Below are 22,702 nucleotides of genomic sequence, written 5' to 3'. Positions count from 1 at the left end.
CTCTGCGTCATACTGACCACAGCCAATGACTGCCATCTCCCTAAGCCCCGCCTCTGGCAGCCATCTTCAGATTTTTACCACACGTTCAAGTGTTGGGATCCTCGTGCTATTGCTCTCGAGCTTTAGTGCCCTTTTCGCGTTTTTTCCTAGGAAAATGTTCTCTCTTTCGGTCCAAAGAGCCTGAAGCTCCACCGTTTCTTTATCCGATCAACGGGGACCCGTGTCGGATTCTTCTACGCCCCTCAAGGGTGAAGACTTCGTCGAGCCACGCTTTTGGAGGACTCCAGAAGTTTCTCAGGCCCATCTCGATCATGGCCCAGGAGAAGGGAAGCTCGACGCCCGGAAAGCTGTTCAGGGTCTGCCCTGGATGCCATCTACAGAATGTCTTTAAGGAGGACGAACACTCCCTTTGCCTCTGCTGCCTGCATGAGGACAAGACGCACGTGGAGAAGGACTGTGCATTTTGCGGCAATATGTCGGAGGGGACCATGAAGGACCGCCATCTGCGTCTCGCCAACTGGCTGGGGCGAGAAGAAGAAGAAGAAGAAGTCCGAGCGGTCTTCTAAGACCTTTGAGGGCGCCCCGGCGACAGGGTTCCAATAGAAGGCCAAGCACTGCGAGTCCGCTGGCACCGGGAGCGCCGAACGGTCGGGCTCTACGGGCGCCAGGCAGGGTGCATCCTCCCCGGCGCCATCAACCACGAGCCAATGCTCTGGCTCGGGTAAGAGGAAGGCCGAGCACCCGGCGAAGCTCCTGGAGAGACCCCGGTCGAGCTCGAAGGCCCCATCGGAGGGGGAGCGAGGCGGTGACCCTCCCCCCAAGGAGAAGGCGGTGAGCGCATCTAAGGTGGTGAAAGCCTTTATCCATCCGGCCAAGGCCTCTATCGAGACTGATCGAAGTCTTAAGCCACGGCGTTGGCGTGGAAGAAGACCAGCCCGTCGGGAGGGACCCTGACGTAGGAGACGACGAGAACGTCTAGGGTGCCGACGGGGCTCCTGACCGCCCGTCGGACTCCCCTCAACCAGTGCCGCAAGACAACTCGGCGGCCATTTTGTTGGCTATACAGTCCTTATGCTCGGAGATAAGGACGAGATTGCCATTGCCACCAACGGAGGAACCTCTCCCGATGGGGGACCCGGAGCCAGGCCCTTCTGGGAGCCCTCCTCCTAAGAGAAGGATTCATCCTCCACCTCCTTTTCAACCATCGCGCCCTGCTCAGCCCTCCTCCCCGTCCACGACCCGTGGGGATGATACGGGGACTGACACGGCCGCGACGGGCACAGACGACGAGGTTTACGACGAGGATCTCCCGTCGTCACCTCCTCCCCGGGCTTCCCCGCCCGACGAGATTGGATCGTTTCATGCCATGATCTCCAGGGCATCCGAGCTTTTCCAGCTCTGCCCGGAAGAGAAGAAGGAAGGTTTCCTTTATCAACGGCGCGAGACCAAGAGGAAGACGGTCCTCGCTGTACCTCTACTGGACGATATCTGGGATGAGGGTCTCGCTCTCCTCAAGAACCCATCCACAACGCCTGCGAGAAGGGATCGATACGAGAAGAAGTTCCGGGTCCCGGACGCGGCCCCCTTGTGCCTTCGGGCACAGCCGACCCCGGACTCGGTCGTCTCTGCGGCGGCCAGGAAGAAAGCGGGGGGGCCTCGGCCTCTACGTCAACCTCCCCGCCAGACGGCGAGGGAAAGAAGTTGGACACGATGGGACGCAGAGTCATCTCATCGGCAGCGATGACGATTAAGGCTGCTAACGCCTTGGCTATCGTAGCCCGCTACGACAGGGAGTTGTGGTACAAAATCGCCCCCCTGCTGGATTTCCTACCAGACGACAAGAGGGCGGCGGCCCTAGAGATCTTGCAGGAAGGAGAAGTGGCGTCAGACCACGCCATTACGATAGCGACGGACATCGCTGACACTGGATTTCGCCAGTTGGGCAACGGCGTGTGCCTTAGACGCCGTGGATGGCTCAAGGCAACTGACTTCCGTCAGGACGTGCAGACCAGAGTCTTGGACATGCCGTTCGACGGGAGCAACCTGTTTGGGAAAACAGTGGATGATTCCCTACAAGCCATCAAGACGGACACGGAGACTGCCCGGGCTCTTGGTGTCCTCCAGCAACGACGGCCGCCCTTTCGGAGCGGCGGAGGGAAGCAGGGTGCCTCCAAAGGTTCCGGCGGCGGATTTTCCACCTTTCGTCAAGCGGCCCGTTTGTCGTCACAGGAAGCCTACAGGGGACGAGGCAAGTCGAGCGGACCCCGCCGTCGTCGCCAAGGAGGACAAGGCGGCAAAGCCTCGTCGAAGCAGGACTGAACCAGCCGTGGGGTCGGGCCCCCACCGAAGCACCCCGGTGGGAGGCCGGCTGGCAAGCTTCGTCAGCGTGTGGGAGTCCATCTCCACCGACCGTTGGGTGCTGGACGCCCTGGCCCAGGGTCACGCGCTCGAGTTTCTAAAGAAGAGCCCGCACGTCCCCCCCCCCGTGGCCAGGAAGGAACATCACGTCCCTCAACTTCTCTTGGAGGTGAAGGCGATGCTCAAGAAAGGCGCCATCGAGCTCGTCCCAAAGAGGCTTCGGGGCTCCGGAGTTTACTCAAGATACTTCCTCGTGAAGAAGAAGACGGGAGGATGGCGTCCCATCCTGGACCTACGACGACTGAACAAATTCATCAAGGCACCGAAGTTCCGGATGGTCACCCTCCAGCACGTCCTGGGTCAACTGGAGGAGGCGATTTCCTGTCGTCGTTGGATTTGGAGGGTGCCTACTTCTATATCCCCATCCTAAAGGGACACCGATGTTCCTCAGATTCGTGGTCCAAGGGCGTCACTACCAGTTCAGAGCCCTTCCCTTCGGATTGAGGTCGGCACCCAGGGTGTTCACCAAGTGCCTTGCACTGGTGGCGGCGCGGCTGCGCCTGGAGGGGGTCCACGTCTACCCCTACCTGGACGACTGGCTCATCCGAGCAAAGACAAAGGAGCTCGCCGCGGAGCACACGGCGAGGACCGTCCAACTACTCACGGACCTGGGATTCTCCATAAACTACGCCAAGTCCAACCTGGTGCCCGCTCAAGACGCACTGTTTCTGGGAGCGAAGCTCAACACAGTGGTGCTTCTGGCCTCTCCGTCGGAGGAAAGGACGAGGGCCATCTTGGGCAAGGTGCAGCGGATGCTGGTTGTGGACGCAGCCAGGGTGAGGTCCATCAAGTCCCTCCTCGGAATGATGTCTTCTTGCATTTATCTCATCCGCCTGTGCAGGCTTCGGATGCACCCGTTACAGGAGTTCCTGGATGCTCGCTGGATCCAGACGACGGGCAGCTTCGAGGACAGGATCACACTCGACGAGAGCTTCCGACGAGCGATCCGGTGGTGGGGCACCTGCGCGCATCTGACGGCGGGCATGGACTTCCAGACCCCGGACCGCCAGAAGACAGTGACCACGGATGCCTCCCGGGAAGGGTGGGGAGCGCACACCGAAAATCTGCACGCGAGGGGCCTTTGGCTGCCGACGGAGAAGTCCCTCCATATCAACGTCCTGGAACTCTGTGCAGTATTTTGGGCCCTCAGGTCTTTTCTTCCGTCCCTCAAGGGCAAGGTGGTGAGGATCTTCACCGACAACACCACCACCATGTTCTACATCAGGAAGCAGGGCGGTACCAGATCCCCAGCCCTGTCCAAGGAAGCTCAGGATCTGTGGCATTGGGCCGTCGCCTAAGGGATGTTTCTAGTGCCGTTTCATCTGGCAGGGATAAAAAACACCATCGCCGATTCGCTCAGCAGGGAGCTGCGCTCGTGCCACGAGTGGGAACTGCGACAAGATCTAGTGGACCACCTCTTCCGACGGTGGGGCACTCCCCAGATCGATCTGTTCGCGACGGCGACAAACTCCAAGTGCCGGAGGTTCGCCAGCAGGTTTCCCCAGCCGAGGAGCATGGGCGATGCTTTCTCGTTCCCCTGGGAGGGCCTGTTCCTATATGCGTTCCCTCCATTGACGCTGCTTATCCGGCTCATCAACCAGCTCAAGAGGTCACGGTGCAGGATGATCCTCGTACCTGCGTGGCCGAGACAGATATGGTTCCCGGACCTTCTGGACTTGTCAGCGTCCCCGCCAATCAAGCTGCCAGTGGACGCGGATCTTCTCTCCAGGGAAGGAGGTGCCATCCTCCACCACGACCCGAAGTCGCTGAACTTGCAGGCCTGGCTCCTGCAGTGCTACAGTTTGGAGGTTACGACATACCGGCCGACTGCAGAGAGGTTCTTGCAAAGGCCAGGGCGTCCTCAACTCTTAAATGCTACGGACACAAATGGAAGAGGTTCTCTGTCTGGTGCCACGCACAGAAGATTAACCCTCTACGGATTACGGCTCCTCAAGTACTGCCGTACCTGCTGATGCTGGCCAAGGCTGGGCTGGCGCACGCTTCCATCAAGATTCATCTTGCTGCGATCTCCCGATACACCAGAACCACCGGACGGACGTCTTTGTGGTCTCATCGTCTGGTGAAAGAATTCATGAAGGGACTGTTCAGATCGTTCCCGCCGGTGAAGGCCCCGGCCCCGGCGTGGGAGCTCAACGTGGTGCTGACCAAGCTCATGGGACCTCCGTTTGAGCCTCTGCACTCAGCTCCGTTGAAGTTCTTGTCGTGGAAAACAGCGTTTCTTGTGGCCATCACCTCCGCACGACGGGTGGGAGAGATCCAGGCCCTTTCCTGCAAGTCCCCGTACTTGACTTTTCACGACACGAGGGTAGTGCTCAGGACGCACCCCTCCTTCATGCCCAAGGTGCCGTCGGACTTCCACCTCAACGAACCCTTGGTGTTACCGGTTTTCTTCCATTCGCCTTCGTCGCCGGCTGAAAGGACTTTGCACTTGCTGCATGTGGCTAGAGCGCTGAAGTTCTACGTGGACCGCACGAAGAGTTTTCGGAAGATGTCACAACTTTTTGTGAACTTTGGACCTGTCAATCAGGGGAAGACCCTCTCAAAGGCTTCCATTTCCAGATGGCTCTCCGGCTGTATCATGTACTGTCATCGGTTGGCAAACCGACCGCTGCCTGGCCGTCCGAGAGCCCATTCCACCAGAGCGATCGCAGCTACCACGGCATTCCTATCTGGTGTGCCCTTGCTGGACATCTGCAGGGCTGCTACGTGGAGGTCGACGCACACCTTCACGAAATTCTACTTCGTCGATCGGGATTCCAGGGAGGAGTCCAGGGTCGGCCAAGCAGTGCTGCGCAACCTGTTCGCCTAAGGTGAGCCTGGTGAAGAGGTAAGAATGCTTAATGTTGAGTTTTGGATGTAATGCTTAATGTTGAGCCTTTGCCACCTCCCGTGGTTGTGCATGTGTGTACTGCTATGTATTCTTTATTCATGAGCATGTGAATCCATGCCAGACCCCATGCTGGAGAAGGAACAAGTTACTTACCTGTAACTGTTGTTCTCCAGCATGGGTCTGGCATGGATTCACATGCGAACCCTCCCGCCTACCCCTCTGCGGCTCTTCACTTGGTCATACTGCCACTTCACGTGCTACCAAATCTGAAGATGGCTGCCAGAGGCGGGGCTTAGGGAGATGGCAGTCATTGGCTGTCGTCAGTATGACGCAGAGATCAGTGATTGGTTACTACTACGAAAGACAGATCAGAAACGAAACTGATACTGATTTTTCTTTACGACAGTTTTCTCAATGCTCTCCATAGCAGTATTTATGGTCTGCTTAGGAAGGGTATCTCTAAGAAATCCCATTCGAGGGGATTGGGTCCTCCGACTTATTCCATATCTGTGACAGGTAATGTCCACAGCTGTGCTGCTTCGGAAAATCTTTGGCATCTGCGTCCTGCGTTGATGACGTTGATGCACCGTCCCCGAGGACATCCGCCGACGTCACCCGATGTGATAAGTAGGACGCACGACGCCCATAGCCTCAGTTCCGTTTTTTCCGCGAACGTGTTCGCTTCGTGAATCTCGGTACGCCTCGACTCGTTGGAGTTTGCTGTTTTCTATTCTCGGTTCGTTGAACCTGTTCAGTTTGTTGTGAAGACCTGTTTGTGGCGATGTCTTTCTCATCTTCAACCCCGTGTCCGGGCTTCAAGAACTGCGGGGACTGTGGGTCCAAGATGTCAGTCACGGACTCGCACAACGCCTGCCTCTGGTGCCTCGGGGAGGCCCACGATACGGACGACTGTGTCGACTGCCAGTCGCTCACGGCAAAGGCCTTGCAGGAACGCAAGAAGCTGTTGGTAGGCCGGGTATCTAAGCCCCGGAAATCGAGGTCTGTGGGGCTTTCGACGGATGACTTGAGGGGCGACTCTCCGCATCATCATCGGAAGTCTGGTGGGTCTCCTTCCAGGAGTCAGTCTCGCCACTCCTCCGTCTCTTCGGGGCATTCCAGGAAGCACCGGCATAGGTCGCCTTCCCCGTGCTCTTCCGAGGACTCCGCCTGACGGCGGGTCGCTTATCCCTCCATGCAAGCGACACCGGAGGAATGGGCTTCCTTCGGGAAGCAGATGCTAGCGATTCTGGAATCGCAGGGCACCGGTCCGTCCGCGCCTCCGAGTGGGGTCGGTCGGTACCGGTCGAGACACCGCTCGTACTCCTTCGGGCTCGAGTGGTCGGCACGGCTCGCGGGAGAGGTCCCGTTCAGACAAGGGTAGCCGTTCTCGCCATGCCCATGCCAGGTCCTGGTCCTCGACGCGCTCTAGACCGTGTGATTCTGTGCCGTCTTCGAAGAAGACGTTGACGCCTGTGGCGCCAAGGTCGTCGACTATTTCTCTCGAGGCTCCGCCTCCGAGGGGGTCGTCGATGCCGTCGGCACCTAGGTTGTCGAGACACGCTCGGAGCTCCGGTTTCGAGGTCGACGCCTTTCGAGGCGGTGGTGTCAGAGGGGCCCCGAGGCACGGGGTTTGCCCCTAGAAAGGCTATGGCTGAGGTCTGGCACTGCTTTGGTCCACAGAGGTCTTCCTCTCCCCGCCTGGAGTACATTTCAGAGGGTGATGAAGGCTCTGATGGCGGCCTGGTTCCGGTTCCAGATGACCTTATCTCGGGCCATAGCCAGTTTGATGACCTGAGGCAGTCGCTGCATGATGCCAGTGGACTGGACACCTCTCCGGAGGTGGAGTTTTGTCGGCCGGTGCCTGGCACTCATGCCGATTCTTCATATCGGCGCCTTATGTCTCGGGTTACTGAGTACTTGGGTTGGTCAGCTCCCCCAGGGGAGTTCGTTCAGGATGATCTCACGGATATCCTTGATCTCGGTCCACCCACTGACCCGGTTTTGCCTTTTGAAATGGCTCTGCAGAGAAGGGTGGCAGCGGCTTGGACTGCTCCGGAGAGTCTCCCGGCAGTGGGCAAGTCTTTGTCGCGAAAATACCGTCCAGCCAGTAGCGACCCCTGCTACTTGTCTAGGCACCCCACCCCGGAGAGTTTGGTGGTGCAGGCGGCTACGGCCCCGGCAAAGCAGGCGTCGTATCCTACCATCCCTCCGGATAGGGACGACAAAAGTTTTGACGGCTGGGCGAAGAAAGTGTTTTCTTCGGGGGGTATGGCGCTTTAGGTGGCCAACTCCATATGTGCCTTGTCTCGTTTCGCACACTCTCTCTGGAACTGTGTTGCATTAGCGGCTGATCATGTTCCCGAAGGGGACGAACGGGATGGTTTCCTTGCTATGGTTCAGGATGGCAAGGATGCCATGTGTGAGGCCGTTAAGTCGGGTTTGGAATTGGCGGATTGTGTCAGCCGGTCCATGGCGGCGAGCACCGTAATGCGCAGGTTTGCGTGGTTGCGGAAGTCTGGGTTCGCTCCTGATGTGCAGTCCCGGCTCCTCAACATGCCTTTTGACGGTGAACACCTTTTTGGCAGCAAGGCTGACGAGAGCCCTGAGAGGTTGCAGACCTCCAAAGCTGCAGCAAAGTCGTTGGGCGCTGCAGTTCGCTAACCTCCGCCTTTTCGTCCTAGGGGACAACAATGGAGGCGAGGTTACTTTCGCTATTACTCGTCCTTCAGTAAAGTGAGGGGATCTAGCAGTCAAAGAGGCCATCGTAAGAGTGCCAGAGGTGGAAGCAAAGGTACTCGAGGTGCCAAGGCCGCTCAGGCAGTTGCCTCTTTGCAATCAGGCAATGCCGCAGCCGCTACCACTCAGTCATGAGGCCAGGTCCCATGGTTCGCCGGTTGGGGGGGGAAGGCTGGCGCAGCATCTTGTAGAGTGGTAAGCCATTACTTTGGATGTGTGGGTTCTGGAGATCATAACCCACGGCTACTGTCTTCCTTTTCGGCAGAGGCCTCACGACAATCCACCAGGGAACCTCTCTTTGAAGTGTCCGGATCCGCTCCTTGCGCAGGAAATTCAAGCCCTGCTGGAGAAAGGTGCCATAGAACTGGTGCCTGTAGCGGAGAGGAACAGGGGATGGTATTCGCCTTATTTTTTGATTTCGAAGAATGACGGGGGATTGAGACCCATCATGGACTTACGCGGTTTGAACAAACTCCTCAGGAAGGACAAGTTCAAGATGGTGACTCTTTCTCAAGTCCTCTAGGCCCTTCAACTTCAGAAACTGGTTGGTGTCTCTCGACCTCAAGGATGCTTACTTCCATGTGCCGATCCATCCCAAACACAAGAAGTACCTGAGGTTCGCGGTTGGCGACTTGCACTTTCAGTTTCGGGTCATGCCGTTCGGATTGACCTCCGCCCCGAGGGTTTTCAACAAGCTCATGGTGGTGGTGGCAGCGCATCTCAGGAAAGGGGGATTCACGTCTACCCCTACCTGGACGATTGGTTGATCAGGGGGAGCTCTCCCGAGCAAGTCCTGGATCATCTGTCCGTCACCTGCCACTCCCTTCACAGGCTGGGCTTCTCCCTCAATTTAAAGAAGTCCCATTTGAGACCAACGCAGCGGCTCCAGTACATCGGAGCAGTGCTCGACATGTCCCTGGGGCAGTGTTTTCCTCCTCAGGTGAGGGCTCTTCACATTCAGCAGATGGTGCACAAGTTTCAGCTTGCCCAGAATCTCCCAGCGTCCGAATTCTTGAGACTGCTCGGCCTCATGGCATCCTGCATTCTTCTGGTGCTAGAAACTCGTCTGCGGATGAGATCTTTGCGGTGGGCACTCAAGCTCCAGTGGTCTCAGTCCTCCGGCAGGCTGTCGGACCCTGTTCAGGTGCCGCCCTCGGTAGCCCGGGACCTTCTCTGGGGGCCGTCGAGGGCAATCTGATGAAGGAGGCCCCATTTTGGCTGCCCTGGCCGGAGGTACGATCGTGACGGACGTATCCCTCACTGGATGGGGAGCTCATGCCAACGAGTTGACAGTCAGCGGTCATTGGTCTCCGTCGGAGTCCAGACTCCATATCAATCTGTTGGAGCTGAGGGCCGTCAGGCTAGCCCTGAAGGCTTTTCTGCCGACTGTGCGCGGAAAGAGTGTCCTGATTCTAACGGACAACACGGTGGCCATGCACTACCTCAACAAAAAGGTGGGGGGGCAGGGTCACTTCCGCTGTGCAGGGAGGCGATGCAGCTGGAATTCTGGGCCATCACGCAGGAAGTTTCGATCTCGGCTGTTCATCTGGCCGGAGACGCCAACGAGACGGCGGACGCTCTGAGCAGGCAGAGCTCGATCTCTCATGAGTGGGAGCTGGCTCAGGAGATTCTCCTGGAGATCTTTGCCCTTTGGGGGACCCCTCAAGTGGATCTCTTCACCTCCAGTGTCAACCGGAAGTGCGACAGGTTTTGCTCGTGGGAATTTCCTCCAAAAGGAGCCTTAGGAGACGCGTTCGTGGTGGAGTGGTCATTCCCACTGCTGTACGCGTTTCCTGCAGTCCCCGTCATCCTGCAAGTGCTGCAGAGGTTATGGAGGTTCGGTTCCCGGATGGTCCTCATTGCTCTGGCGTGGGCCCAGAGGACGTGGTACTCGGACCTTCTAGACTTGTCCATCTGCCCTCCACGTCGTCTTCCCTACCGAGACGATCTGCTCTCACGGGAGGGGGGTCAGGTTCTCCATCCAGAGGTCAGATCCCTCAATCTTCACGCTTGGCTTCTGAAAGGTTGAGGTATAAGGATTGGGACCTCCCTGAAGACGTGATGGAGGTGTTTCTCTCGGCCAGGCAGCCGGCAACTAAGTCTCTGTACCGTTGCCGTTGGAGAAAGTTCTGCGACTGGTGCAGAGTTCAGAATGTGGATCCTTTTGAATGTGACATTCCCATGGTTCTGTCTTTTTTGCTTTCTTTGGCCCACAGGGGCTTGCAAGTGGGGACCATTAAAGGTTACCTGGCGGCGCTGTCCATCTTTAAGCGCTCGTCTGAAGAGTGTTCCTATTTTAAGATTCCTTTTAATTTCGCAGTTTTTGAAAGGGCTCACTAATGTGTTCCCTCTGTCACCTTTTTTGGTGCCTGGTTGGGATTTGAACCTTGTTCTTAAGTTTCTTATGGGTGCTCCGTTTGAGCCTTTACATTCTTGCCCTTTGAGGCTGCTGACTCTGAAAACTGTGTTTTTGGTTGCGGTTACTTCCGCTCGCAGAGTGAGTGAGTTACAGGCACTTTCAGTTAAGCCACCCTTCACTGTGTTTCAGAAGGACAGGGTTGTCCTTGGAGTTCGTCCTTCTTTTCTTCCGAATGTGGTTCCGGACTTTCATTTGAGCCAGAAGGTTGTTCTTCCGGGGTTCTATCCTCCTCCACATCCTGGTAAGGAAGAGGAGAGGCTCCATAGGCTTGATCCTAGAGCGTTGAGCTTTCTTACCTGGTAACATTCGTTGGACCATCCCATCAAAAGAATGTTACCAGGTAAGAAAGTAACTTGTTCTTCTTAGTATGACGCCTTCTGTCATGCCTTTCTCCATTAAGTTTCGGCCCTACCTGATTAGCGGTGGAGAGCCGGTGGTGGTGCCTCCCATTCATGTACCCCCAAACCTTAGCACATGGTCGGCCCCCCCTTGTCCCTCGCGGGGCATGCCATAGCGCAAGGCCGCAAGTCTCCATTAATTCCTGGTAGAGTCGCCAAACATCACTTCTTTGGAACCAAAAAGGCCTCTATATGGGCAACATCTCAACTCTGACCTAAGTCAGTTGAACAAAGAACTCCCCACTAGGCGTGGTAAAACATGTTGCGTCCAGCGGGGTCCTTCAGGTCGCTGTGGGCTCCAAAAGGACGTGAATCGGGCCTTGTCGTGGAAATTAAGCCTTGATTGCCGTTTGTGTGATGTGACATCCCCCAGGTCTGTGGGGGGGGGGGTGTCTGGTTTTCCGAAATTTGCGTGAGCCTTTGACCTTTAACTTCCCTTGGGAGAGGTCCGGGCCTCGAGGGGCACGGCTGTGGTCCCCGCCAGTTGCGTTCTGGTTACCCGATGGTCCCGCAATGTCGCCCGTGAGATCCTCTGTGGCTCTACAAATGTCCGCTTCCGTAACTAGCTGGTATCTCTGGCTCTGCCATTCGAACGCTAGGTAGAATGGATGACCCCAATGGTATCGTACCCCCTTCTCTTGTAGCCATCTGGTGATAGAACCGCACTTTCTTCTCATCTGGAGTGTGAGGGCAGAGAGATCCTGGTATATCGTCACCCTGGAATTGCCATGTTGAATGTCACGTAAGGTTCTCGCCCTCTCCAGCACCCTAGCTTTGTCCTTGTAATAATTAAATCTTGCCAGGACTGAGCACGGGCCCCTGCCCCCACCGCCAGCCCGATGGACCCTGTCGAGCAGGAGGGTTTCGCCAGAGTCTGACCCAGGACAATTCTGATGATTTCTTGGATTTTACTTTCCAGTCCCACCGGGGTCTCTCCCTCCGTCTCCTCAAGGCCGAAAATTTGCAAGTTGTTCCTCCTCTTCCCGATTTTTCCATGTCGTCGACCTTGAGACGGAGATCTTCGCGGCATTGCAGTTCCTGGAATCTAGCTTCCATTTGCGTTTCAAGGAGTTCCGTTGATGCCTGATTGCATTCGACCCCTTCCATTCTGTCCTCTAGTGTAGAGACCTTGGCCGTGAGGTCAGCCAGTTTAGCCTCCATGTCCATCCTCATGCCTCTGATCTCCTCAAGGATCATTTGGATATTACACTGCATGGCGTTCATGTCCGGGGGCTGTGCGGTGGTAGGGCCAGTCTCCATTTTGCGGTGTCCTGGGGTAAACTGGTATTTCGCAAGAGTTTCTCTCCAGCTCATGGGGTGTCGATCGCCTCGGGTTGCGGGGGCCTCGTGGGGTATCTTCTGGGAGGGTCCTGGGGTCCTGAGTCGCTAGGCTCGCTGTGTGTGCCAAGTCTTTGGGGTTATTTTCAGGTGGTGGGGCTGTATGTACGTGTCAGAGTTCCGGTTTGTGGGGCACCCCTTTAATATCGCCAGGAATGCAGTCTCCCTCTCCCCGGTCCTAGGTCGCCAGGGTTCTCTGGCCCACACTGGTGGTCCTCCCGGGTGGTCCGGGGAGGCCTCGGATGGCAGTGTCGCTTCCAGGGGTGGGTCAGGCCTGGTATGGCACCCTATGCCCTCTCTGTATGGTGGGACCCCAGTGTCTGTTTTGGTTGCAGGTAGATGCTGGGGGCCTTAAGAGAGCCCCCTGGGGGGTGGCGCTCTTTCTCACCGGTTTTTCACCAGAGGCGACTTCTTCTCGACAGCAGGATAGGGCTGCGCCCGTGGCGCAGAGCAGGGTGTAGCTAGTGGGCAGGCGGTCCAATGTGATTTTGCCGCGCTATGTAGGTCTGAGGCTGCAGAGCCAAGTGAGGAAACGCCTTCCTGAGGGTCCCGCAATGGCAGGTGGGCAGGCACGCTCCCGCGTTGGCCCGAGCCTGCCCCCGATGTTTTCGCAGGCTTCTCCGCTGGTTGTCGGTCCCCCCAGGGGGGTTTAAGCAGGGAGGGTCCCTGACGACCTTGTGGCAGTGGTAGAATGCAGCGGTGTGGGCCACTGAAGTAAGGCCCGGGCGCGCTCCTGCCTCGGCCCAGGTCGTATCTGCGGCGGTGAATCCGGCGGGCGGGCATGGCTCCCCAGGTGCCCCGAGCCGTGTCTTGCGTGCCGCTGCTCACGCAGCGCTCCCCACAATGGCTGTCATGCACCTCTTCTCCCGTGTGGTGGGGGGGAGGCGGGACGCAAGCAGCCGGCGAGGAACTTCCCGGGGCCCGCTCGAGCCCGCAATGGTGCGTCGGGCACTGCTCGTTGTGCCGGTGGGCGTGGGCAGGGGGCCAGGCCTCCTCCCTCGGCGGGGTTAGGTATCACCCCGCTCCTGGCACAGAGCTTCCCTCGGGGTGCTTGGGGGAAGTGGAGGGCCGTGAACCCCAAGCTGTTGACGGGAGAGCGGGGCCGCCGAGTGCCCCAAGGTGTGCTCTGCGTGATCCGTCCGCTGTGTGTCCCTGATGGTGGCGGCTGTGGGCCGTTCGTCTCCTGCGGTAAGGGGGCGGGTCACCAGCCGCTGGTGAGGATCTTCACTGGGCCCGCCTGGCTCCTCGGTGTCGTGTTCGGCACTGTATGCTATACGGGCAGGCGCGGGCAAGGGGCCCTGTTCCTCCTCCCTCCGCGTGGCCTGGAGACACGCCACTCCTGGCGCGGAGCTTCTGCGAGGATGTTCGGAGGAGGGCCGCGGTCCACAAGCCGCTAACGGGAGAACAAAGGCATCTCCAGGGTCCGGACCAGCTTCCAAGTGTTCCTCGTCGGTTCCCCTTCTTAGATTATGCTGGCAAATGGGGCTAATAAGTACTTAAGGCATGTTTTTGAGCTCGTTTCCCGGAGCCCTACGGGGAGCTTGAATTTCAGGCAGCCATCTTGCCAGCGCCCCCTCAGGGTGGCAATTTTGAGTCGAATTTTGTCAAGTGGATAGCCATTTGTAGTTTCTTATGGTGGAGGAAATGTGTTCCTTTCTATTTATCTTGAGTGCAGCTCTCAGAGCATTATTCTGGAGTACCTGTATTTTTTGGGTGATATGTTTACTTGCACCAATGTACAGGGCATTACAATAATCCAATTTAGAGAGTATAAGGGCTCTAGAGAGAATTAGACAACTGTTGGTGGAGAGAAATTGTTTGCTAGCGCTGATTAATTTACACATGTATGCAGTAGCAGATGCCAGGGAGTTGACTTGCTTAGTAAAGCTAAGGGTGGCATCTAGGTAGAAGCCTAGTGTCTTCACCTCCTTAGCTACTTTCATTTCATCAATGGTGAAGTGGGAATAGTCGTGGCTTAATTTAGATAGGTGAGCCGTAGTGCCTAGGACAATAAGCTCAGTTTTATTGTTCAGGCATAGTCCATGGGTGGCCGTCCATGCCAGGTTATAGGGATAGGGTCTTCTGATGCCGAGGGTGAGAAGACTCTCGTAGTCCTATTGCTCAGGAATGACTCAATCCCTATTATAGCTTCCTTAGAGAAGTGTTTTGCAGAGTCTAGGTGGCTGCAAAGGACTTTATGGTCAACCAAGTCGAATGCAGTCGAGAGGTTTAGGAGGAGGAGTAGGGCTGATTGGCCCCTGTCTCGAAGTTCATTTATTTGGGCCTTAAGATCAATTAGAGCTGTATACGTACCATGTTGAGGACGGAAACCGGATTGGCGAGATCCTAGTAAGAGGTTGGATTCCAGGAAATTCTGAATTTGAATGTATACCACTTTATCTAGAATTTTTAAGAGAAATGGCACAGTCATTATAGGTCTGTAATGTGTGGGTATAGTTTGGTCAAGGGTTTGCTTTTTGAGTAGTGGTAGTACCCAGGATTCTTTCAGATTATTAAGGACGGTACCAGATGAGAAGGAGGAATTAATAAGTTTAGATATGAAGGGCGCAAGTTCTCTAGCAGCGTCCTTAATAAGTTGTGCTGGACATTGCTCACCCTTGCAGTTGGATGGTTTGAGTCCAAGTATAACCTTCTCCACCTCATTAACAGAGACTTTTAAGCTGAAACGTGTTTCTTGTTTGTGGTATGGCATCGGTACTGAGCTAGGAGTGATTTGAGGAGCTAGTGAGACTTTCTTATGAGATTTATTTTAGTTTGTAAGTTAGAGACTTTGTTGGTTAATGCATGGTGAATGCTGGAGCACCACATTTGGTCTTTGGTGCAATTTTCTTGCAGTAAGATAGGTGTTTCTAGGTCCTTTAGAATGGTCAACATTTCTTTGGTACTGGATTTAGATTGCGATATTCTGTTATCATACGTCTCCTGTTTGGCTAGGAGGATGTCTTTCTGAAGGTAAAAGTCGCCAGGTAGTTTCACATTTTCTTTTGAGTAATCTGAGATTCTTTAAGTGAGGGGTGAACCAAGTGTTGAGATGTTTTTTAGGTTTACTCTTCCTTAATTTGAGAGGTGCGATATTCATGACTTAGTTATATTGTTCAACTAGCGAGTTAGGGTCCAAGTTATCAGATAGGGAGTTGAGGTTCTCCAGCATTGGGTCTTTTTAACCCATCGATAAGACCCCCGTGAAACCCCCGGTGGAAAAATATGGGGGGGGCGGGGAAGTGGGGCGGTGTCCATCAGACACAGATACAGCCTCTGAAGAGGAGCTGGCTGGAGTCGCGTAGATCCTGAATAAGTTCGAGGAGGTCCGGTCCCACGGGAGGGATCGCGGCGAGGCGGACGAAGAAAGCGACGGTGGTGCCGACAAGGAGCCCGTGGAAGCGGAGGATTCCACTCCCCAACAGCCGTGCCCGTCGCAGCCGGTACCTGGGCCACAGGACAACTCTGGAGCAATCTTGATGGCGATCCAGGCCTCGTGTACAGAGATGAGGACAAGGTTGCCCTTACCCCCAACGGACGATCCAGCGGAGTCTGGACAGTCGGGAATCCTTCCAAGCAAGCGGAGCAGAATTCACCCCCCCCCCCCCCTCCACCGCCCTACCAGCCTTCGCAGCCTTCATCTCCTGATCCGAGGGATGACACGGGAAGGGAGACGGCCACGACGTGGACGGATGACGACGGTGCTGACAGGCTGGGCCTTCCATCACCACCTCCTCGAGCCTCCCCACCCGACGAAATTGGCTCCATCCACGCCATGATCGCCAGGGCATCCGAGCTGTTCCAGCTCTGCCCCGAGGAACAGAAGAAGGAAGGTTACCTCTATCAACGGCGTGAGGCCAAGAGGAAGACGGTCCTCTCGGTTCCATTACTTGACGACATCTGGGATGAGGGACTGTCGCTCCTGAAGAACCCATCCATGACTCCTGCCAAGAGAGACTGGTACGAGAAGAATGCCGGGTCCCGGATTCCGCCCCCATGTTCCTTAGGGTGCAGCCGACCCCAGATTCAGTTGTCTCTGCGGCGGCCAAGAAGAAAGAGGCGGGGGCGACGGCTTCAACCTCGACCTCCCCGCCGGACGGCGAGGGGAAGAAACTGGATGCCATGGGACGGCAGGTCATCTCGTCGGTGGCAATGACGATTAAAGCAGCCAATGCCCTCGCGATTGTGGCCCGCTACAACAGGGAGCTGTGGTTTTAAATCTTTCTCCTGCTGGACTTCCTCCCGGAGGACAAGAGGGCTGAGGCCCTGGAAATCCTACAGGAAGGCTAGGTGGCATCGGGCCATAACGGTGACCACGGACAACGACGGCCGCCCTTTTGGAACGCCGGAGGCAAGCAAGGTGCCTTCAAAGGATGCGGCGAGGCTCGTCAACGTACCGCCAGGCGGCCCGCTCCTCATCGCAGGAGGCCTACAGAGGACGCGGCAAGTCAGGAGGATCTCGTCGTTGCCAAGGCGGCAAGGCTGCTGCCAAGAGGACTGAACCGGCCGTAGCGTCGGGGCCCCCACCTAAGCACCCCGGTGGGAGCCCAGTTGGTAAAGTTTGTCAGCATGTAGGAGTCAATCTCCACCGACTGATGGGTGCTGGATGCCCTAGCCCGCGGGCACACTCTCGAGTTTCTAAAGAGGTGCCCCCGCATTCCACCCGTGGCCAGGAAGGAAAACCACGGCCCTCAACTGCTGCTGGAAGTAAGGGCGATGCTGAAGAAAGGAGCCATCAAGCTCGTCCCAGAGGCTCTGGGGTTCCAGAGTGTACCCATGATGATTCCTCGTAAGAAAGAAGACCGGCGGCTGGCGACCCATCCTGGACCTTTGTCGTTTAAACAAGTACATCAAGTCCCAGAAGTTCCGGATGGTCACCCTCCAGCACGTGCTGGGACAGCTGGAGGAAGGAGACTTCCTATCGTCGCTGGACTTGGAGGATGCCTACTTTCACATCCCCATTCTAAAAGGACATCGAAGGTTCCTCAGATTCGTAGTCCAAGGGCGAAACTATCAGTTCAAGGTCCTTACCTTCGGATTGAATTCGGCACCCAGGGTATTCACCAAGTGCCTAGCACCAGTGGCGGCACGGCTGCGCCTGCAGGAGATCCACGTCTACCCCTACCTGGACGATTGGCTCATCCGAGCAAAGACAAGAGAACTCACCCTCGGGCACACAGCGAAGACCGTCCAACGGCTCACGGATCTGGGATTCTCGATCAACTTTGCAAAATCCCACTTGGTGCCATCGCAAGTCGCCCTATTCCTGGGAGCAAGGCTCGACACCGTGGCGCGATTGGCTTCTCAGTCAGAGGAAAGGACGAAGGCCATCCTGGGCAAGGTGCAATGGCTGTCGACCATGGACATGGCCAGGGTGTGGTCCATCAAGTCCCTGCTCGGCATGATGTCCTCATGCATCTACCTCGTGCGCCTGTGCAGGTTGTGGATGCGTCTACTGCAAGAGTTCCTCGACGCCCATTGGATGCAGGCGGTGGGCAGCTTCGAAGACAGGATCTCGCTCAACGAGACCTTCCGCCAAGCGATCCGGTGGTGGGGCACCCACGCGCATCTGGCGGCGGGTATGGACTTCCAGACCCTGGCACATCAGGAGACGGTGACGACAGACGCCTCCCTGGAGGGATGGGGGGGGGGCACACACCGAACATCTCCACGCAAGAGGCCTTTGGCTACCGGAGGAGAGGTCACTACATATCAATGTCCTGGAGCTCTGAGCCGTGTTCTGGGCCCTCAGGTCGTTCCTCCCCTCCCTGAAGGGCAAGGTGGTAAGGATCTTCACCGACAACACCACCACAATGTTCCATATCCGGAAGCAGGGAGGCACCAGATCCCCAGCCCTATCCAAGAAAGCCCAGGATCTGTGGCACTGGGCCGTCGCCCAAGGGATGTTTCTGGTACCCTTCATCTGGCAGGAATAAAGAACACCATCGCCGACTCGCTCAGCAGGGAGCTGCGCTCGTGCCACAAATGGGAACTGCGATGGGATCAAGTGGATCTACTTTTCCAACGATGGGGCAATCCCCAGATCGACCTGTTCGCGATGGCGACGAACACCAAGTGCCGGAGGTTCGCCAGCAGGTTTCCCCAGCCGGGGAGCATGGGCAATGCCTTCTCATTCGCCTGGGACGGCCTGTTCCTGTATGCTTTCCCACCGTTGCTGTTGCTGCTGCTACTCATCAACCAACTCAGACGGTCCCGGTGCAGGATGATCCTCGTCGCACCGGTGTGGCCGAGGCAGATCTGGTTCCCGGACCTTCTGGACATGTCAGCGTCCCTCCCAGTCAAACTGCCAACGAACGCGGATCTCTTCGCCAGAGAAGGAGGCTCCATCCTCCAACACGACCCGGGGTTGCTGAACCTGCAGGCCTGGCTCCTGCAGCACTGGAGTTTGGAGGGTACGATATCCCGGCAAACTGCAAGGAGGTGCTTGTGAAGGCCAGGGCGTCCTCAACTCTCAAGTGCTATGGACACAAATGGACGAGGTTCTCTTGTCTGGTGCCTTGCACAGAAGATTAACCCTCTCCGGATTACGGCCCCTCAAGTGCTGCCGTACCTACTGTCGCTGGCCAAGGCGGGGCTAGCTCATGCCTCCATCAAGATACATCTAGCTGCTACACTACACTAGAACTCCGGGGCGATAATCTCTGTGGTCTCATCGCCTGGTGAAGGGGTTTATGAAGGGAGTGTTCCGACCGTTCCCGCCGGTGAAGGCTCCGGCCCCGGCGTGGGAGCTCAACGTGGTGCTGAGCAGACTCATGGGGCCGCTATTCGAGCCTCTGCATTAGGCACCGTTGAAGTTCCTATCGTGGAAGGCAGCGTTTCTCGTGGCCATCACTTCTGCACGATGAGTGGGAGAGATCCAGGCCCTCTACTGCAAACCACCCTACCTGACATTCCACGAGACGAGGGTGGTGCTGAGGACGCACCCCTCCTTCATGCCCAAGGTGCCATCTGACTTCCACCTCAACGAGCCCTTGGTGTTACCTGTTTTCTTCCCATCGCCTTCGTCGCCGGCCGAGAGGACTTTGCACTCGCTGGATGTGGCTAGAGCGCTGAAGTTCTGCGTGGACCGCACAAAGAGTTTTCGGAAGACATCACAGCTGTTTGTGAACTTTGCACCTGTGAACCAAGGGAAGGCCCTCTCGAAGGCTTCCATTTCCAGATGGCTCTCCGGCTGCATCATGCACTGTCACCGGTTGCCAAACCGACCGTTGCCCGGCTGTCAGAGAGCCCATTCAACCAGAGCGATCGCTGCTACCACGGCATTCCTGTTTGGTGTTCCCTTGCTGGACATCTGCAGGGCTGCTACGTGGAGGTCGACGCACACCTTCATGAGATTCTACTGCGTCAACCGGGATTCCAGGGAGCAGTCCAGAGTCGGCCAGGCAGTGCTGCGCAACCTGTTCGCCTGAAGGTGGGCCTGGTGAGGGGGTAAGAGATGCTTAATGTTCAGTTGATGTAAATGCTTAATGTTGAGCCTTGCCACCTCCCGTGGTTGTGCATGTGTGTACTGCTATGTATTCTTGTATTCATGAGCATGTGAATCCATGCCAGACCCGTGCTGGAGAACAACAGTTACAGGTAAGTTACTTGTTCCTTAGGTAGTTTGTAAGGGAGTCATTTATCTGCTGTCATATTTTTTTTGTTCCTCGTGAGAGTTGGTGGGGCACGTGGGGTAGACTGGGCTGTGGCCAATTTAGTTGCCAATGTGAATGACCGAAGATAATGGTCAGTCCAAATTTGAGGAGCAATGGTCGTGATGGTGACATTGCAGTTATACTCTGCGATCCAATCGAGAGTCCGTCCTTTGTCATGAGTGGGTAGGTTAACTTTCTGGGTAAAGCCTAGTTCTTTCAGAGTATTAGCAATGGCAGTGGATTGGATATCCTTAGTATCGTTATAACCTAAATTAAAATCACCTAGCACTAAGGTTTGAGAAGTGTTTTTAGGTTGTTAGACAAGGCCATGGAGATATCTTCAGGGAAGGTTCGAATAGGACCTAGTGGTCTATAGATGAGATGAATATTCAGCGTTTGGGAGTTGGCAATGGGTATTTTGACAGGTAAGCATTCGCAAGATTTCAGAGTGGGTGGGGTAACTAATCTCATGGAAAGGTTGGTTTTAGCAATAATTGCTATTCCTCCTCCTCAAGAGACATGTCTATCCGCTCTCAGGATAGTGTAGTTATCGGGGACTGCCAGAGAGAGGGGAGGGCCTGCAGCATCATGTAACCAAGATTCTGAGATGGCCAGGAAGTCAAGGTTATCTGTTAGGATGATGTCTGATATTTCGGTTGCATGTGCAACTAAAGACCTTGCATTTATTAGAGCTCCTTTAAGATTAGGTAGATGCCTTTCTGATGCATATGGTACACTGGAGCTAGGCTTGTCTATAATAGTTTGCCTAGGAGAGTTGAGTTTAGGTCTTTTATAGTTGGCCAAGCCTGTATTGGGCTTTATGGCTACTTTGTGGGGTAGGCTCTTTTTTAGGTGATTTAGTTGCTCTACTTTTTTAGCTGGTAGTTTGTGCAATTTAGATAATCGTGCGCGCAGTCTTAAATTTCTATCAGCGGTACTACATGGTGTCTGTGTGATAGAGGATTCTTGCTGTGGGCTAAGCTTGTATGAAGACGAAACTGACATGGTGGGGCGAGTAGGAGTACTGTTAAGGGTAGTCGGTGTGTTAGTGATCAGGGTGCTAGTCCGGGAAGCTATGATGATAGGAAGGGCAATGTGGAACGTTAGCCACACTGTCTTGGTTAAGGCACCTAGTCGGAGTCTAATGGGACACCGAGGGTATATAATGACAATAGGTTGTAAACAGTCCGAATTAGGCACAAAAGGCTGACGGTAGGCTAGTTCAGGAGTAGGCACGGTGAGGTGCAGAATACACGTACAGATACAAGTGTACACAGTATGCTAAGCTATTTTCAGTCACTATTGGGCGCAGTGGATAAGGCTAGCATAGTTCAGATATAGTCACCCTCTGTACTCTTCCGTGACCTCTGCGACTCCTCCTCCCTGTCTATCCTCCCCTCTGGCCCGACTCACTCTGCAGGGCACACACTCGATGTCTTGATCTCCTCTGACCGCCCCCTCTCCATCCCTCTGACCACTCCTCTCTCCTGGAGCGATCACTCCCTCCTCTCCTCTCATCTCTCCCTCTCTTCCCCCCCCGCCCCCCAAGCCAAGCCTACCCCAACACTGCCACCTACCTTCTCGGACATCCGGCCCATGAAGCGTGTGTCAGTTGAGGCTTTTGCCGCCACTTTCTCCCCCCCCCCTCCCCCCACCTTTGGCTGTCTCACATCCTGACACAGCCCTGTCTCTGCTCTACTCTTCAATTTCTGATACTCTTGATGCTCTTGCCCCTGTCATGAGGATCCGTTTGAAGTCCAAAGCCAAGTGCAATTCCTGGTACGACTCTGACCTAGCTACACTTAAACATAAGTGTAGGGCGGCTGAGAGGAAATGGAGGACTTCCTGTTCATCCTCTGACAAACTGGCCTGTCGCCTGCTACAAAGGCAATACCGACTCTGTCCTCACCAAGAAGAGTCCACATTCAAGCTTGTGTCTCTGCGGCATCGAACAACTCGGCCAAACTCTTTAAAATCTGCAAGGAGCTGGCCATCCCTGCTGCAGTCTCTACCCCTCCTGTGGTCTCCCAGGCTCTTTGCAATGCCCTTGCCTCTCACTTCATTTAAAAAACCCAGGACATCCTGTCCACCCTCTCCACCCCCGCCCCTCCTCTCCTCTCTCTATCTGTGCTTGCTGGCCCTCCTTTAGCCACCCCCCAACCATCCTTCTCGTCCTTTCCTCTTTTCTCCCCTGATGAGGTCGCTAGACAAGTCTGATCTATGAAAGCCTCATCAAAACAGGTTCATCCCTGTTCCTCTAAAACCGTCAAGGACCACATTGACACCCTCGCTCCGGCCCTTGCTGATTTTTGCAACCACTCCTTTGCCCTAGGATCCTTCCCCTCCCCTCTGAAGCACTTCCTTGTGCATCCTCTTTTCAAGAAACCCACAGCTGATCCTTCTTGTCCTGCTAACTATCACCCAATTTCCATTACTCCCTTTCTGGGCAAACTCCTGGAAAGGTTGGCCAGCTCTCAGCTTAACCTTCATTCCAATTCTGTTGGCTCTCTCCATGACCACCAGTCTGGCTTCAGAGCTGCCAGAAGCACGGTAACTGCTCTCCTGCACATCCGTGAAGATCTCCTCTCCAACCTTGACTCTAACATTCCCTCTGTCCTCATCAATCTCTCTTCTGCCTTCAACATGGTCGACCATACCACCCTGCTCAACCGTCTGTGAAATCCTGGGTATCACTGATCAGGCTCCGGCCTGGCTGACCCCTTTCCTCTCAGATCGACCATCCCAGGTCCAACTTGGATCATTCCTTCCTTTCTTCTATCTTCCTGTCTACCTGTAGTGTTCCCCAGGGGTCTAACTTCTCGCCCTGGCTTTTCAACCAATACCTGGCAACTCTCGCCCGCTCCATTGCCACTTTCTGCTCAAATTT

Source organism: Ambystoma mexicanum, chromosome 1q (genome assembly GCF_040938575.1).
Source record: "Ambystoma mexicanum isolate Mex_15411 chromosome 1q, UKY_AmexF1_1, whole genome shotgun sequence".
Classification (NCBI taxonomy): domain Eukaryota; kingdom Metazoa; phylum Chordata; class Amphibia; order Caudata; family Ambystomatidae; genus Ambystoma; species Ambystoma mexicanum.
The sequence above is the reverse complement of the archived record's forward strand: the minus strand, read 5'-3'. Positions refer to the sequence as shown.